At 56.4% G+C, this 19,454-nt stretch overlaps 1 pseudogene; it reads right to left on the bottom strand.

The window, feature by feature from the left end:
* Positions 1-10,206: 10,206 nt before the first annotated feature.
* LOC144611227 (RNA-binding protein 8A-like) overlaps positions 10,207-19,454 on the bottom strand; it is a 25,824-nt pseudogene continuing 16,576 nt past the window's right edge.

Genomic DNA, 19,454 nt, shown 5'->3' with positions numbered 1-19,454 from the left:
TTAAAAAGGAAATTAGAAAAGCGAAAAAAAGATATGAGGCTGCTTTGGCAAGTAATGTAAAAGTAAACCCCAAGGGGTTCTACAGATATGTCAATAGCAAAAGGATAGTGAGGGATAAAATTGGTCCATTAGAGAGTCAGAGTGGACAGCTATGTGCTGAGCCGGAAGAAATGGGGGAGATATTAAACAATTTCTTTTCTTCGGTATTTACCGAGGAGAAGGATATTGAATTATGTGAGGTAAGCGAAACAAGTAGAGTAGTGATGGAAATTAGGATGATTAAAGAAGAGGAGGTACGGACACTTTTGAAGAATATAAAAGTGGATAAGTCTCCAGGTCCTGATAGGATATTCCCTAGGACATTGAGGGAAGTTAGTGCAGAAATAGCAGGGGCTATGACGGAAATATTTCAAACGTCATTAGAAACAACTGAACTCCAGCCACACCACACACCTGTCCTCCACCCCCACACACCTGACCCACAGCCCCCCACTCACCTGACCCACTGACCCACATCCCCCGTACACAACTAACCCCCAGCCTCCCCACAAGATTGCCGGAAGATTGGCGCATTGCGCATGTTGTGCCTTTGTTTAAAAAAGGTTCTAAAAGTAAACCTAGCAATTATAGACCTATTAGTTTGACGTCTGTGGTGGGAAAATTAATGGAAAAGATACTTAGGGACAATATATATAATTATTTGGATAATCAAGGCCTGATTAGAAACAGTCAACATGGATTTGTGCCTGGAAGGTCATGTTTGACTAATCTTCTTGAATTTTGTGAAGAGGTTACCAGGGAAATTGATAAGGGCAAGGCTGTGGATGTTGTCTATATGGACTTCAGTAAGGCATTTGACAAGGTTCCACATGGAAGGTTGATTAAGAAGGTTAAATCGTTGGGTATTAATAGTGAGGTTGCAAGATGGATTCAACAATGGCTGAATGGGAGATACCAGAGGGTAACGGTTGACAATTGTATGTCAGGTTGGAGGCCAGTGTCTAGTGGAGTGCCCCAAGGATCTGTGTTGGGTCCACTGTTGTTTGTCATTTACATTAATGATCTGGATGATGGTGTGGCAAATTGGATTAGTAAATATGCAGATGATACTAAGATAGGTGGAGTAGTTGATAGTGAGGTAGATTTTCAAAGTCTACAGAGAGACTTGGGCCTTTTGGAAGGGTGGGCTGAAAGATGGCAGATGGAGTTTAATGCTGATAAGTGTGAGGTGCTGCATTTTGGTAGGACAAATCAAAATAGGACGTACAGGGTAAATGGTAGGGAATTGAGGAATGCAGTGGAACAGAGGGATCTGAGAATAACTGTGCATTGTTCCCTGAAGGTGGAATCTCATGTGGATAGGGTGGTGAAGAAGGCGTTTGGTATGCTTGCCTTTATAAATCAGAGCATCGAGTATAGAAGTTGGGATGTAATGTTGAAATTGTACAGGGCATTGGTGAGGCCGAATCTGGAGTATGGTGTGCAGTTCTGGTCGCCAAATTATAGGAAGGATGTCGACAAAATGGAGAGGGTACAGAGGAGATTTACTAGAATGTTGCCTGGGTTTCAGCACATAGGCTACAGAGAGAGGTTGAACAGGTTGGGTCTTTATTCTTTGGAGCGTAGAAGGTTGAGGGGGGACTTATCATATCATATATCTACAGCCGGAAACATGCCTTTTCGGCCCTCCAAGTCCGTGCCGCCCAGTGATCCCCGTACATTAACATTATCCTACACCCACTAGGGACAATTTTTACATTTACCCAGCCAATTAACCTACATACCTGTACGTCTTTGGAGTGTGGGAGGAAACCGAAGATCTCGGAGAAAACCCACGCAGGTCACGGGGAGAACGTACAAACTCCTTACAGTGCAGCACCCGTAGTCAGGATCGAACCTGTGTCTCCGGCGCTGCATTCGCTGTAAAGCAGCAACTCTACCGCTGCGCTACCGTGCCGCCTTGATAGAGGTTTTTAAAATTATGAGAGGGACGGACAGAGTTGACGTGGGTAGGCTTTTCCCTTTGAGAGTGGGGAAGATTCCAACAAGGGGACATAGCTTCAGAATTGAGGGACAAAGGTTTAGGGGTAACATGAGGGGGAACTTCTTTACTCAGAGGGTTGTGGCTGTATGGAATGGGTGGAAGTGGTGGAGGCTGGCTCGATTTTATTATTTAAGAGTAAATTGGATAGGTATATGGATAGGAGGGGATTGGAGGGTTATGGTCTGAGTGCAGGTAGATGAGACTAGGTCAGGGAGAATGGTCGGCGTGGACTGGTAGGGCCGGACAGGCCTGTTTCCATGCTGTAGTTGTTATATGTTATATATGTTATATGTTATATGTTATACCTGAACCCCAATCTACCTATACACTTGACCCCCAGCCTCCCACTCACATGACCAACTGACCTCCCACACACCTTATCCGCCAATCCACCTGAAAACCAGCCCACCCACACACTTGACCCTCAGATACCCACACACCTGAGCACCAGCGCACCACACACCTGCCCCCACATACGTGAACCACAGCCCTCCCACAAAACGAACCACCAGCCCCACCAAACACGCGACACCCAGCCCCCTACACACACTTGTACACCAGACCCCACAAACCTCACCTGCATCCATATAAAACCTGACACCCAGCCCCTACACACCTGCCCCCCAGCCCCCCACTCACCTGTCCCCCAGCCCCCCACATATCTGACCCCTCAGCCCCCAACACGCATGACCCCCTGCCCCCAGCCCCTCATACACCTGACCACCTTGTCTCCCAGCCACCCAGCCACCAGTCCCTCAGCCCCCCCACACACACTGTCCTCCCATGCACCTGACCCCAGCCCTCCCACACACCTGATTCACAGCCCCGCACACAATTGACCCGCAGCCCCCCACAAACCTTACCGCCCGACCCCCACACAACTGACGCCCAGTCCCCACAAGCCTGGCCCACTGACTCACCAGACACACGACCGCAGCCCTCCCACACACTTGACGCCCAGCACTCCCACGCACATGACCCCAGCCCTCCCACACACCTGAATCCCAGCCCTCCCACACACCTGAACCCCAGTCCCCTCACACACCTGACTCCCAATCTCCCCACACACCTGTCCCCCAGATCCCAGACACCCACACACCAAAACCCTCGCCCCCCACACTCCTAACCGCCAGTTCCCCACACTCCTAACCCCCAGCCCGTCACACACGTCCACCGCCCCCCCCGCACACCTGACCCCCTCAGCCCCCCATATATCTGACCCCACCTGACCCCCATCCCGCCAGACACGTCCCTCAGCCTCCCACACACCTGACCCCAAGCCCACGCACACACCTGACCTCCAGCCACACCACACACCTGTCATCCAGCCCTCACACACCTGACACTCAGCCTCCCACTCACCTGACCCCCTGACCCACAGCCCCCGCTCACACCTAACCCCCAGTCTCCCCTCACAACAGACAACCAGCCACCCCACACAACTGACCCCCAGTCCCCCCACACACACACCTGACTCCCAGACCCACACACACCTGAATTCCAGCACCCTGCATAACTGAGCCCCAGCCCCCCACAAACTTCATCTCCATCCCGCCACACACTTGATCCCTAGCCCGCCACACGCTTGACCTCCAGCCCCCCACATACCTGACTCCCAGCCCACACGCACCAGACATCCAGTCCCCCCACATATACCTGAGCCACAGCTCCCACACACACCTCGCCTCCAGCTCCCCACATACCTGAACCCCAGTCCCCTACACACTTGACCCCCACACACACTTGACTCCCAGCCCCCCACTCGCCTGACCAACTGACCTCCCACACATCTTATCCGCCAATCCACCTGAAATCGCCCATCACTCCATCGCGTGTTCGCACCATGACACAGAGGGATCCGATTCTGAGTCGTGTTCGTGAATACATCATGAGCGGGTGGCCATACAAACCACCAAATGATGATTTGAAGCCCTACTTCAGTCGCAAAGTGGAGCTGAGCGTTCACGAGGGTTGTCTTCTCTGGGGGTAGTCGTGGTGTACTACCACCCCAATGTCGCTCACAAATGATCGAGGAAGTGCATGATGCCCATCCGGGTATTGTGAAGATGAAAGCGATCGCTAGAGGTTGTGTGTGGTGGCCTGGAATCGATAAGGACTTAGAGCACAAAGTCCGAGCGTGTTCAGAATGCCAAATGCATCAGCGGGATCCGCCCAAAGCACCATTGCATTCATGGGAGCATCCTAGTCAACCGTGGTCGCGAGTTCATGCCGATTATGCCGGCCCGGTACAGGGACAGATGTTGCTTGTCTCATCGACGCATATTCAAAGTGGATTGAAGAGCATATCACAAGTGAATCAACCAGTGACGTCACTATGGACAAGCTTCGCTTCGTGTTCGCGACACATGGCCTTCCGCATATACTGGTTTCTGACAACGGCCCATGTTTCACTAGCGAAAAGTTCGTAAAGTTCATGAAAGCGAATGGCATTCGTCATGTCAAAAGTGCGCCATACCATCCAGCAACCAATGGTCTCGCGGAGCGTGCCGTGCAGACGGTGAAGGCAGCGCTCCGCAAGATGTCGGGACCGCTGCAAACGTGTGTCGCTCGATTCCTCATCTCGTATCGTTCAACGCCGCAAACTACTACAACGCAAAACGCCGGCTGAAATGCTGATGATAAGGAAAATTCGCACGCGTTTCAGCATCGCGGTGCCAGATGAAAGAGCGACCATTGATGACAAACAACTCTCGCAAAAGTTGCACCACGATTCGCGCCCAGCTCGAGAATTTGAGGAGGGAGAGAGCGTGCTAGTGCGGAACTACGCGAGAGGGGAGAAATGGGTACCGGGACACATCGCAAGGAAGCAAGGTCGTGTCTCGTACCAGGTCGAGGTTCACATCAACGGGGTAGAAATCTGGAAACGTCACGCAGACCAGATTCTGAAACGTGAAATCGACTCTCCCACAACCAACGAAACGGGAGATTCGATAGATTTCGACAGGGGTACGCCCACAGTGCGCGATGAAGATGTCAACGAAAGAAACGTTGCACAGGAAAACTTCAACGAAAGCAAACACGAAAGAAGCGTTGCACCTGAAAACGTCGACGAAAGTAACCATGATGACACTGTCGAGGACGCAACATCAGAGCGCAATGAAGAAAGCAATTCAGGGCGTAAGCAGTACCCAAAGCGAAATAGAAAGCGACCGGATTATTACGGATTCTGAAAACGGACTTGACTATACAGACTCGGTTAAATGGACAATGTAAACGCCACGAAAATTTGGTTATCATTAATAGAAAGGATTGTAAATAGATACCAAAAATGATGCATGTTTTTGGACTTACTTAAATGGGGTTTTGTATAGAAAAATACTTTGGAAACATAATGTATCAAGATCATTATGATAAAAAAGTATCACAATTCTAAGGGGGGAGATAGGTGATGTTTACATGCAACAATATGGTAAAGCTGCTATGCGATGTATACATGCAACAATATGGTAACGCTGTGCCTGCGCAGCTGCTAAAATACACAGAGAGTTAAAATGGCGATCTTGTGTCCAGACCTGTGCTGTTTTGGTCTCCCACTCAATGCGTGCTTTAGAGAATGATACTTAGTAAAACGTATAGCCAGCCTCCCACACCCTTGACCCCCGCCAACCCATACACTTGACCCCCTGACACACAGCCCCCCTACACATGACCACCAGCCCCCCGACATACCTGAACCGCAGCCCCTACCACACACCTGACATCCAGACCCCCACAACTTGACCCCCAGCCACCCCACAACCTGACCCTCAGCCCACCCATACACCTAACCCCAACCCCCACACACCTGACACCCAGCCACCCCATATCCCTGACCAACTGACCTCCCACACACCTGATCCGCCAGTCCACCCACATAACGGACCCCTTGGCCACCCATATACATGAGTCCCAGTCCCCCACACACCTGACCTCTGACCCCAAGCCGTCCCACACACACATGACCCCCAGCCGCCCACACACGTGCCCCCAGCCCCCCTCACACCCCTGCACCACAGCCCCCCCACACACACCTGATCCCCAGACCCACCACACATCCCCCCAGTCCACCCACACACCTGACCCTCAGCGCCCGACACAACTGACCCCAGACCACCCAAACTATTGACCCCTAACCCCCGGACCCCACACCCCTGACCTCCAGCCCCCCACACATATGGCTCCCTCCCACCACACACACGACCCCCTGATAACCATCCCCCGCACACTTGACCCCCGCCCCCCATACAATTGACCCCCTGACACCCAGCCCCCCCACACACATGACCACCAGCTCCCCGACACACGTGATCAGCAGTACCGACCACACACCTGGCACCCAGACCCCCACGCACCTGGCCCTCAGCCCCACGTACACCTGACACCCATCCCCGCATACACCTGACCCCCAGCCCCACACACCTGAACACCAGCCCCCCCACACACACCTGACCCCCTGACCCCAAGCTCCCGCGCACACCTGAACCACAGCCCCTACCACACACTAGACCTCCCAGCCATCCCACACACCTGACACCCAGACCCCCACAACCTGACCCTCAGCCCCCCCACAACCTGACACTAAGCCTACCCACACACCTAACCCACTGCCCCCACACACCTGACACCCAGCCTCCCCATACCCCTGACCAACAGCCACGCAACCCCACACATACCGGAGCAACTGAGGCCCTAGCACTTCACACACCTGACCACCACCCCCACTTATCTAACCCCCTCACCACCAGCACCTCATACACCTGAACCACAGCCCCATCACACACCTGACCCTCAGTCCCCCAACGCATCTGACTCTCAACCACCCCCATATACCTGACGCCAAGCCCCCCCGACCCACCTGACAACCAGCCCCCCCGAAACTACTCACCCGCAGCCCCGCAAACATCTGATCACACTCCTACACCGCAAGTCACCGAACACCCCGGATCGCCATGCCCCCCACACACACACCTGAGCCCCAGCCCCCCCAACACACACATGCCTCCCAGCCCCCTCCCCCACACACACACTTGATCCCCTGACCCACACCCCCGCACACACACCTGACCCCAAGTTCCCCACACACCAGACGCCCAGCCCCCCCGAACAACTGACCCTTCTGATCCCCATAGTACACACATACCGGACCCGCCCAGCCCCCCACACACCTGACACACAGCCCCTCACACACAACTGACCACCAGCCCCCCCCCCCACAGACCTGACCCCCAGCCCCCCACACACACCTGATCTCCAGCCCTCCGCACACCTGACCCGCAGCACCCCACACACGTGCAACACAGCCCCCACACACGTGATCACATGAACCAAAGTCCCCACACACACTTGACCCACAGCCCCTCTCACACACCTGACCCCCAGCCCGCTACACACCTGACACCCAGCCCCCGCACACACCTGAACCAATTCCACCCACACACATGACCCCCAGCCCCCACGTAAACCTGACCCCAGCCCCCCAACCAACTGACCACCTGACCCCTACACAAACCTGACCCCCAGCCCCCCACACACCTCACCCCCCGCCCCCACACAAACCTGACCCCAGCCCCCCACACACCTGACCCCCAGCCTCCAGACAAACCTGACCCCCAGCCCCCCACGTAAACCTGACCCCAGCCCCCCACCCACCTGACCACCTGACCCCTACACAAATCTGACCCCCAGCCCCCCACACACCTCACCCCCCGCCTCCACACAAACCTGACCCCCAGCCCTCCACATACCTGCCCACCAGCCCCCCACACCCTGACCCCCAGCCCCCAAGACAGCTGACCCCAGCCCCCCACAACCCTGACCCACAGTACGCACACACACCTCACCTCCAGCGCCACACATGGCGGACCCCCAGTCCCCCTACACACTTGACCCCAGCTCCTCAAACACCTGACCCCCTGACCCCCCAGACCCCATTCACCTGACCCACTGACTCCCAACACCCCACTCACCTGACCACTTCACCCCCACACACCGGACCCCAAACCCCACACTCACTTGACTCCCACCCCGGCACACTCCTGACCCCTAGCCCCCCATACACCTGACCCCCGGCCTCCACACAAACCTGACCCAAAGCCCCCCACACACCTGACCCCTAGCCACCAGACAAAGCCCCCCACAAACCTGACCCCCAGCCACCAGACCCTCAGCCCCTCACACAGCTGACCCCCCAGCCCCCCACAACCCTGCCCACAGCCCCCACATACCTGACCCCCAGCCCCACACACCTGACCCCGAGCCCCTCTCATTCCTGACCACCAGCCCCCTTACACACATGAGCCAAGCCACCCCACATACCAGACCAAGTTACCCCAGCATCCCCACATACCTGACGCACAGCCCAACACAACTGTCCGCCTGACCCCCCACACACCTGTCGTACAGCCCGAACACACAGCTGACCCACACAACATACATGACCCCAAACCGCCCGACCCACCTGATCCTTCATCCTCCTACGTTCCACTCGAGCGCTGGCGACATCCGAGTAAATCTGCTCTGTATCCTTTCCATCTTAACACCATCTTTCCTCCAACAGGGTGACCAAAACGGAACACAATACTCTGAGGCCCAATGTCTTGTACAACTGCAACATGACCTCCCAAAATCGATATTCAATTCTGTGATTGATGATGGCCAATGTACCAAATGCCTTCTTGACCACACTGTCTACTTGTGGCGCCACTTTCAAGGAGCTGTGAAGCTGCACTGTTGGATCCCTCTTCACTACAACACTCCTCAGAGCCCTGCAATTCACGATGTAACCCGTGCGCTGGTTTGACTTCCCAAAATGCAAAACTTCATACTTATCTGCATTAAACTTCGTCAACAATTCCTCAGCCCACCAGCTCAACTGATCAAAGTCCTGTTGTCATTCTTAGCAACTATCTTCGCTATCTGCAATAGCACCAACGGTTGTGACATATGCAAACTTACTAGTGATGTATTGTACATTCTCATCCAAATCATTGACATAGTCGTCAAACAGCAATGGGCCCAGCACCGAACCCTGAAGTGTGTAAGAATCATTGGAGGCATGCCGAATTTCCTCGGATTCCTGGTGATGTGCTTTATTCGATGAAGCTTAAATATGGTCGTTGCGCGACAGATCATTGGTCATATTAATGCCATGGAATTTCAAGTTCTCAACCATTTCCACTTTGGCCCATTGATGCAGATTGAGGCAGGTGCTTCATCAAGATTCATGCATACAATAACTAGCTCCTTCATCTTGCTGGCTTTGAGTGAGAGGGTGCTCTCCCGAAACCCACTGTGTTGCTCAGCTCCCCGTCTTCCTCTTGTGCTCCGTGTCGTCATTGTTCATGATCCGCCCACCACACACTAGTCTCCTGCAGACTAGTAGAGGCGGTGAGAGCCGAATTTGGCAGCACAGTCCTGAGTGTACAGCAGGGTACTGCATCCGAGCCAGTTGCACTCCACACATTCACTCTCAGGGTGGCCGATCGGTGGCCGCTCTTACGCCTGCCTCAGTAACCGTTGGTGCAGGTACACCAAAGACTCACTGGGCAGGTGACATTCCTCCAGACATCCTGTTCAAAGGGCCGGCGAATGCATTGAGCTCTTCGGGGAGGGACCATTGTTGCCATCGATGTTGCCCGCCTTCGCTTTGTAGCCCGTTCTGGCGTGCAAGCCTTGCCACAATCTGCGGGTACCCGTCTCACTGTCTTAAGTCTCCAGATTGGTCCGAAATTCCCTCTAGGCATCCTCAATGGCTCTGCGATGGTCACAGATAGATTACCTGTGCCATACAGCATAGTTTGACTTGAACGCTGCAAACTTGGCGAGGAGGTCGAGTTACTGCCTTGCAGCCCCAGAGGCCCAGTGCCGGATTAACCGATTAGCAAAAGTAGCATATGCTACGGGCCTCGCATTTTCGAGGGCCCCGCATTAAATGCTTCTTCAGACTGAAGATTTTCTTTTTAAACTAAAATACTTTATTTCTGAGTGCTGTTTTGCACGAGCCAACCTCACCCTTCCCTCCCCACCCTCTCCTCAGCCCCAAGGCAGTTCAGACTGAAATTAAACGGCCCCTGTAACGCACGGCTCAGTTTGGGCACTGCGATCTGCGGGAGCGTCCCGGTCCCCGCCTCCGTCCCACCGGTCGATCCACACTCCGTCCCGGCTCAGTGACGTTTCATGTCCGAGCTCCGGCTTCTCCTGCGGCCACTCCGCCTCTTGGTCCTGGGGGGGGGGGGGTGACGAAGCCCCAGTGCACGCTGTTGGGCTGTCCGGCCAGCTCGGACCCGTTCAAACCCTCCATGGCCGTCTGCGCCTCCTTGTAGCCCAGGTCTCGTACACCACCAGAGCGTCGCCCTCCTCCCCCCACCTTCCTCCCTGTCTCCCCACCACAAACACTCCCCCGCTCACCCCCCACTCCCACACCCCCTCCCCCCACACCCCCTCCCACACTCCCTCCCCCCACACACACCACCTATTCCCACACCCCCTCCCATTCCCACACCCCCTCCCACTCCCACATCCCCTCCCATTCCCACACCCCCTTCCCCCAAACTCCCTCCCACTCCCACACCCCCTACAATTCCCACATCCCCTCCCATTCCCACACCCCTCCCTCTATCAAAACCCCTCCCATTCCCACACCCTCCCCCCACAACACCTCCCATTCCCAGACACCCTCCCTCTCCTACACACCCTCCCATTCCCAAACCCCTCCCCCCCCACACCCCCTCCCATTCCCACATCCCTCCCCCTGCCCCTCCCTCCGCCCTTCCCATGCACCACATCTCCGTCCCTCCCACACCCTTCCCCTGCACCATCCCTCCGCCCCTACCACACAACGTCGCTCCCCATCTACGACCATCCTTTGCACCACTCCTCCTCCCCTACCCTACATCATCCCTCCGCACTCCCCTCCACCTCTCTCCGCCTCTCCCTCCGCCCCTCCCCTACACCACCCCTCCGCTGCTCCCCTCCCTTTCCCTATTTTCCTCCCCTGCACCATACCTCCATCCACTCGTTCCTCCCCCACTTCCCTCCCTCTCCCTATCCCCTCCACACGACCCTCCCCTTCCCCTCCCTACGACCCTCCCCTCCATCTCCCTACGCCCCTCCCCACCCACTCCCTACGCCCTCCCCTCCCACTCCCCACGCCCCTCCCCCTCCCTACATCCCTCCCACTCCCTAGGTCCCTCCCTTCCGAATCCCTGCGCTCCTCACCTCCCCTCCCCAAGCTCCTCCCCTCCCACTCCCTTCGCCCCGCACATACGCCCCGCCCTCCCCTGCACCGTTGCGCCGCCGCTTCTCCCCCTTCATTCGCCTCTCCCCTCTCCCTCCCTACGCCCCTCCCCCTCACTCCCCCATCTCCTGCAGCGCCACTCCTCCTCTCCTCCCCCTCCCCCCCCCCATATCCCCTTCCCCCTCCCCTTCCTCCGCCTCTCCCTCTGCCCCTTGTACTCCCTGTCACCCAACCTCTCCCCCTCAACGTCTCATTCCCTCCATCCCCTTTCCACACCCTCTCCTGCCCCTCCCCTCATTCCCTCACACCCTGCCCCTCCCACTCCCCCACACCCTGCCCCCCCCTCCCCCTCCCCCACACCTGCCCCTCCCCCTCCCACTCCCCCACACCCTGCCCCCTCATCTCCTCACACACGACCCCTCCCACTCCCCCACACCCTTTCCCCCTCCCCTCCCCCACACCCTGCCCCTCCCCCACACCCTGCCCCTCCCACTCCCCCACACCCTTCCCCCCCTTCCACTCCCCCACACCCTGCCCCTCCACCTCCCACTCCCCCACACCCTACCCACTTCCCCTCCCCCACACCCTACACCTCCCACTCCCCCACACCCTGCCCCGCTCCCCTCCCCCACACCCTACCCCGTCCACTCCCTCACACCCTGCCCCTCCCCCTCACCCTGCCCCCCCTTCCCCTCAATAGTCAATAGTCAAGAGTCAATAGTCATTTATTTGTCACATACACATAAATGTGTAGTGAAATGAAACATTACCCGCAGTTGAAACATTAAGACCAATAAGAATAATCAATAAAAATGCAAGAACACATACAATCACCCTGCCCCCACACCCTAACCCTCCCCTACACTCTGCCCCTCCCCCACGCCTACCCCTCCCGCGCACCCTCCCCCTCCCGCACACCCTCCCCCTCCCCCACACCCTGCCCCTCCCCACAACCTGCCCCTCCCCCTCCCTCTCCATTTGCCCATTGCTCTGCCCCGCCCCCGCTGTACCCCTTGGGCTTCCACTGACTAAGCCTCTCCGCCTTCCTCTTTCCCTTCACCTACCCTTCCCTCTGTCATTCCCTCTACCTCACTTTACCCCTCCCTCTGCCCTATCCCTCTGTCCCTCCATCCCTCACTCGCCACTCCCTCTGGCACTCCCATTGACTATCCACCTCCATCTCTCTCCCTCCCTTTCATAACCCCCTCGCTCCCATTCCTTCCCCTCCCCTTTCCTCTCCCCACACCGCTTTCCTCTCCCCCTCCCGTTTCCTCTCCACAAAATTTCCTCCCGCTTCCTCTCCGCCCTCCCCTTCCTCTCCCCCTCCCCTTCCTCTCCCCCTCCCTTTTTCCTCCGCCATTCCCTTCCCCCTTCCCAACTCCCTCCCATTCCACTCCACTTTTCCCCTTCCTCTCCCTCTACACCTTCCTCTCCCACCTCCTCTATCCCCTAATCCTTCCTCCCCCTCCCCTTTCCCCCTTCCCCTTCCGCTCCACCTTCCATTTCCGCTCCCCTCCCCTTCCTCTCCCCATCCCCCTCTCCCTATCCCCCTCATCCAATCCCCCTTCCTGTCCCCATCCACCTTCCTCTCCCCATCCACCTTCCTCTCCCCATCCCCTTCCTCTCCCCATCCCCCTTCCTCTCCCATCCCCCTTCCTCTTCCCCATCCCACTTCTTCCTCAATCCCCCTTCTTGCCCCATCCCCCTTCCGCCCCCATCCCCCTTCCCACCCCCATACCCCTTCCTCTCCCCAACCCCCTTCCTATCCCCATCCCCTTCCTCCCAATCCCCCTTCCTCTCCCCATCCCCCTTCCTGTCCCCATCCCCTTCCTCTCCCCATACCCCTTCCTCTCCCCATCCCCTTCCTGTCCCCATCCTGTCCCCATCCTCTTGCTCTCCCCATCCCCCTTCCTCTCCCCATACACCTTCCTCTCCCCATCCCCCTTCCTCTCCCCATCCCCTTCCTCTCCCCATCCCCTTCCTATCCCCTTCCTCTCCCCATCCCCCTTCCTCTCCCCATCCCCCTTTACTATCCCCCTTCCTCTCCCCATCCCCCTTCCTCTCCCCATCCCCCTTCCTGTCCCCATCCCCTTCCCCCCATCCCCCTTCCTCTCCCCATCCCCCCTACCTGTCCCCATCCCCTTCCTCTCCCCATACCCCTTCCTCTCCCCATCCCCTTCCTGTCCCCATCCTGTCCCCATCCCCTTCCTCTCCCCATCCCCTTCCTCTTCCCCATCCCCCATCCCCCTTCCTCCCCAATCCCCCTTCTTGCCCCTTCCCCCTTCCGCCCCCATCCCCTTCCCACCCCCCATACCCCTTCCTCTCCCCAACCCCCTTCCTATCCCCATCCCCTTCCTCCCAACCCCCTTCCTCTCCCCATCCCCCTTCCTGTCCCCATCCCCTTCCTCTCCCCATATACCTTCCTCTCCCCATCCCCTTCCTGTCCCCATCCCCTTCCTCTCCCCATCCCTTTCCTCTCCCCATCCCCCTTCCTCTCCCCATCCCCATTCCTCTCCCCATCCCCTTCCTGTCCCCTTCCTGTCCCAATCCCCCTTCCTCTCCCCATCCCCCTTCCTCTCCCCATCCCCTTCCTGTCCCCTTCCTCTCCCCATACACCTTCCTCTCCCCATCCCCCTTCCTCCCATCCCCTTCCTGTCGCCATCTTCCCCCCATCGCCCTTCCTCTCCCCATCCCCCTTCCTCTCCCCTACCCCTCTTCTCCTTCCATTTCCCCCTCCATTGCCCCCTCCATTTCCCCCTCCATCTCCCCCTCCCATTCCTCTTCACCCTCCCCTTCATCTCCCTCTTTTACCTCACGTCCTACCCCCCTGCCTCTTCTCCTCCAGCTCCCCACACGCCCATTTTTGCTGCTCCTTTGCTCCCCTTCCCACCCCCTTGTTCCCTCTGCTCCCTTCCCCCTCACCCTCCCCTTCAAGCTTTCGCACCCTCCTGGCCTTTCCCACTCACCCACAGTCTCCACCTGACCCTCCTCATCCCCTACCTCCTACCCCTGTCTCCCCTCCCCTCCCTCTCCTATTCATCAATATACTCTCCTCCTCCCTCTCCTCCCCTTGCTTTTTTCCCCGTCCTCTCTACCCGCCTTCCTCTCCCCGCACTTTCCTCTACCACATCCCTCACCTCCGCCCGACTTTCCCTTCCCCTTTTGCACCCTCCCCTTCTCTCATCCCCTCTCCCACCCCCTCCACCTCTCCCTCCACCCCCCTCGTCACTGGCGCTACCCCCCCCTTCATGTCTTCCACTCCCCCACTCCCCTACCTCTCTCGCCATCCCCTCCCTCTCCCCCTCCCTCTCCCCCTCCTCTCCCTCTTCCCCTCCCTCTTCCCCCTCCTCCCTCTTCCTCTCCCCTCCCTCTTCCTCGCCCCTTCCCTCTTCCTCCCTCTTCCTCTCCCCTCACTCTTCCTCTCCCCTCCGTCTTCCTCCCCCTCCATCTTCTACCCCCTCCCTCTCCCTCCCTCTTTCACTTCCCCTCCCTTTTCCTCTTTCCCTCCCTCTTCCACTTCCCCACTCCCACTTACTCTCCTCCTCCTTATCCTTTCCCCCTCACCCTTTCTTTCTCGCCTACCCCCTCCCTCTATTCCCCACACTCTCCGCCTCCCTATCCCCTCCCTCTCTTCCCCTCCCACTCTTTCCCTTCCTCTCTTTCCCCCCTCTCTTCCCCCCTCTCTTCCACCCTCTCTTCTCCTCCCTATCTTCCCCTCCCTCTCCCCTCCCTCTCCCCTCCCTCTCTTCCCCTCCCTCTCTTCTCCTCCCTCTCTTCCCCTCCCTCTCTTCCCCTCCCTCTCTTTCCCTCCCCCTCTTCCCCTCCCTCTCTTCCCCTCCTTCTCTCCCCCTCCCTCTCTCCCCCTCCCTCTTTTCGCCTCCCTCTCTTCCCCTCCCTCTCGTCCCCTCCATCTCATCCCCTCCCTCTATTCCCCTCCCTCTCTTCCCCTCCCTCTCTTCCCCTCCCTCTCTTCCCCTCCCTCTCTACCCCTCCCTCTCTTCCCCTCCCTCTCTTCCCCTCCCTCTCTTCCCCTCCCTCTCTTCCCCTCCCCCTCTTCCCCTCCCTCTCTTCCCCTCCCGCTCCCTCTCTCCCTCCCCTCTTCCCCTCCCTCTCTTCCCCTCCCCGCTCCCTCTCTCCCACTACCAAACTCCCCCTCCCTCTCTCCCCCTCCCTCACTCCCCCCTCCCAATCTATCCCTCCCTCTCTCCCCCTCCCTCTCTCCCCCCCGCTCCCTCTCTCCCCCTCCCACTCTCCCCCTCCCACTCTCCCCCTTCCTCTCTCCCCCTCCCAATCTCTCCCTCCCTCTCTCCCCCTCCCTCTCTTCACCCTCACTCCCCTCCTTCTCTTCCCTCCCTCCCTTCCCTCTCTCCCCCCTCTCTCCCCCTCCTTCTCGCCCCTCCTTCTCTCCCCTCCCTCTCTCCCTTCCCTCTCTCCCCCTCCCTCTCTCCCCCTCCCTCTCTCCCTTTCCCTCTCTCCCCTTCCTCTCTCCCCCTCCTCTCTCCTCTCCCTCTCTCCCCCTCTCGCCCCTCCCTCTCTCCCCTCCCTCTCTTCCTCCCCTTCTCTACCTCCTCTCTTCCCTCTCTCTCCCCTTCCATTTCTTTCTCTCCCGCCTTCTCACCTTCTCCCCCTTCTCCCCCTTCTTCCCCTCCCTCTTCCCCTCCCCCTTCACCTCCTTCCACTCCTCTACCCCTCCCTCTCCCCTTCCTATCCACCTCCCTCTCCCTCTCCCCTCCCTCTCCCTCTGCGTCTTCCTCTCCTCCTTCCCTCTTCCTTTCTCCGCTCCCACTTCCTCTCCCACCTCCCACTTCCTCTACGCCGTCCCGCTTCCTCTAACTGCTCTTCTTACTCTCTCCCTCCACTTACTCTCCCCTTCCTCTCCCCCTTACTCTGCCCGGCCCCTCTTCCACTACCCCCCTCCCTCTTCTTCGCCTCTCATTTCTTCTCTTCCTTCCCCTCCCCCCCTCGTCTCCGTCCCTCTTCCTCTCCTCCCCTTCCTCTCCACCCTCTTCCTCTCCTTCCCCTTTATCTCCCTCCCCGAAATCTAACGTCCCTACTCCCCCTCACCATATCTGTCCTTCTCACACCCACCCCATCTGCCCCTCCCCCTTCACCACCCCACGCTATCCCATTCTTGTTGTCCCTCCCATCACAATCTCTCCCTCCCTCCTGGCCCGCCCCTGCCTCTCCCCCACCGTCTCCACCTGCCCCTCCTCATCCCCGTCTCGCTCGTCCCCCTCCCTTTCCCCCCTCCCCTTCCTGTCCGCCCGCCCTCCTCTCTCCCCTCCCTGCACCCCCACATCAACCCCCTCTTCCTTCGTCTCCCCCTGCCCCTCCCCTTCCTCTCCACCTCGCCCTCCCACTACCTCCCCTTCTATCCCACTCTCACTCCATCCCCCCACCCCCTCCCCCACCCCCTCCCCCACCCCTTCCATCTCCTCATTTCTCTCCCACTCCCTTACCAACTCTGTTCCTCACCCCTCCCTCTGCTCCGCCCCTTCACCTTCCCACACTCTACCCTTGCTGCCCCTCCCCTTCAACTTCTTTTGAAAACATCCAGTGAATTGGCCTCCACTGCCTTCTGTGGCAAAGAATTCCATAGATTCACAAATCTCTGGGTGAGAAAGGTTTGCATCATCTCAGTCCAAAATGGCCTACCCCTTATTCTTAAACTGTGATCCCTGGTTTTGGACTCCCCCAACATCAGGAACAGTGTTTTTTCTGCATCTAGCCTGTCCAATCCCTTAAGAATTTTATATGTTTCGAGAAAATCCCCTCCCATCCTTCTAAATTCCAGTGAATATAAGCGCAGTCGATCCATCCTTCCATAATATGTCAGTCCTACCATCCCGGGAATTAACCTGGTGAACCTTCGCTGCACTCCTCCGTTAGACTGCTATCTATCGGCTATAGCTCTGCGGTCAACGCTATAATCCCTTCCAAACCAATCTCCAAGCTCCTGGACCTAGTAATCAGCTCCACCCTCTGCCACTGGATCTGCAACTTTCTGACACTTTCAACCGGTGAAGATAAATGACAGCAGCTCATCCGCAATAATCATCAACACTGGTGCCCCGCAAGGATGCGTTCTCAGTCCTCTGCTACTCTCCCTTTACGCATGGCAGCAAGGCCAAATGTGGCTCTAATTTCATCAAGAAGTCTGCAAACGACAGCACTGTGGTGGGACGAATCACGACCAATAACGCAATGGAGTGCAGGAAGGAGATGTCATAAGGTCATACGTGATAGGGTTAGAATTAGACCATTCCGCCCATCGTCTACTCCGCCATTCAATCATGGCTGATCCATTTCTCCCTTGCAATCCTATTTTACTGCCTACTCCCGATAACCTCTGACACATATACAAATCAAGAATCCATCTATCTCTGTGTGAATAACATTCACTGATTTGGTTTCCACAGCCATCAATAGACAATAGACAATAGACAATAGGTGCAGGAGTAGGCCATTCAGCCCTTCGAGCCAGCACCGCCATTCAATGCGATCATGGCTGATCACTCTCAATCAGTACCCAGTTCCTGCCTTCTCCCCATACCCCCTCACTCCGCTATCCTTAAGAGCTCTATCCAGCTCTCTCTTGAAAGCATCCAACGAACTGGCCTCCAGTGCCTTATGACGCAGAGAATTCCACACCTTCACCACTCTTTGACTGAAAAATTTCTTCCTCATCTCCGTTCTAAATGACCTACCCCTTATTCTTAAACTGTGGCCCCTTGTTCTGGACTCCCCCAACATTGGGAACATGTTTCCTGCCTCTAATGTGTCCAATCCCCTAATTATCTTATATGTTTCAATAAGATCCCCCCTCATCCTCTTAAATTCCAGTGTATACAAGCCCAATCGCTCCAGCCTTTCAACATACGACAGTCCCGCCATTCCGGGAATTAACCTAGTGAACCTACGCTGCACGCCCTCCATAGCAAGAATATCCTTACTCAAATTTGGAGACCAAAACTGCACAAATTCACCACCCCCTGGATAAGGATATTTCTCCTCATCTCCTTCCAAAAAGAACGTAATTTTATTCTGAGGCTATGACCTCTTGTCCTAGACTCTCCCACTAGGGGAAACATTCTCTCCACATCCACTCTATCCAAGCCTTTCACTATTCTGTATGTTCCAGCGAGTACAGGCCCAGTGCCGTCAATCGCTCATTATAGGTGTGGAAGACAAACTCTTCAATAAGACTCGTGGACGGTTTGATTTACCATCAGCAGTGAGTTTATTTTACATGCACAAAGAGAGGAGTGTCACAGTCAAGGGCTGTGACCCCAACTCTAAAATTAAGTTGGCACAGCAGAGCATTTGTCCACCAAAAAGATAATTACTAAGGAAGTACAAGGGTGAGGAAGATTGATATGTAAATTACAGAATCTATACTTTATTTTTACTTTACATAAAAGTGGAGACTTCTTGACTCCGTGCTTAACCGGGTACAGAAGATAAGGATAATTAATATGTTAACAATTCTGACACTAGATCGCAACCTGGCCCAACAGGATTCACATATAATGAAGGTACCTGTGCTCAATATTGGTTTCCGGCCGGCAGTTTCTGAGTGCCGCAATGAGTTAAGGTAAGGACAATGAGTATGTTAACTGAGCAGTATCAGCTGGCATCTTTGTAGTTTGGTGCGTAGCGGAACACAGAGGTGAGGGAGCGATGTGTTCATGGAATGTGTGTCAGGGCCGGGGCGCAGTGGAGACAGCGATGGGCATTGGAACTCTCTGCAGAACCCAAGAGACACAGCAGATGGCGCAGCAGTATCGGAAATGGTCTTGTGGCAGGAAGGCGCTCGCTGGTGACTTTATTAAACCTCCATGCGGGTCGAGATGCCTGTCCACGTTAATCTCATTCACTTGTACTTTGTCCCACATCCCTCCATTCCTATCCGAGACAAACGGCTGTCCAAGTGCTGTTTATTTGCTGTGATGGTATCTGCCCCCAACACCTCTTATGAAAAGATTGCTCCACCTTTGGTGTGGGATACCTGCCTGTCAGAATTCCCTTAACTCTTCCCCCCTTCCGTTAAACTTACGTTCTCTGGGTTCAGATTACCCCGGTCTGAGAAATAACTGTGACCATCCACTCAATCCTGCTGCAGTTGACATAATTTTACAAGCCTCAGTAAAGTCGCCCCACTGCATTCTTGCTCCA

Source organism: Rhinoraja longicauda, chromosome 39, assembly GCF_053455715.1.
Source record: "Rhinoraja longicauda isolate Sanriku21f chromosome 39, sRhiLon1.1, whole genome shotgun sequence".
Lineage (NCBI taxonomy): Eukaryota > Metazoa > Chordata > Chondrichthyes > Rajiformes > Arhynchobatidae > Rhinoraja > Rhinoraja longicauda.
The sequence above is the reverse complement of the archived record's forward strand: the minus strand, read 5'-3'. Positions and strand labels throughout refer to the sequence as shown.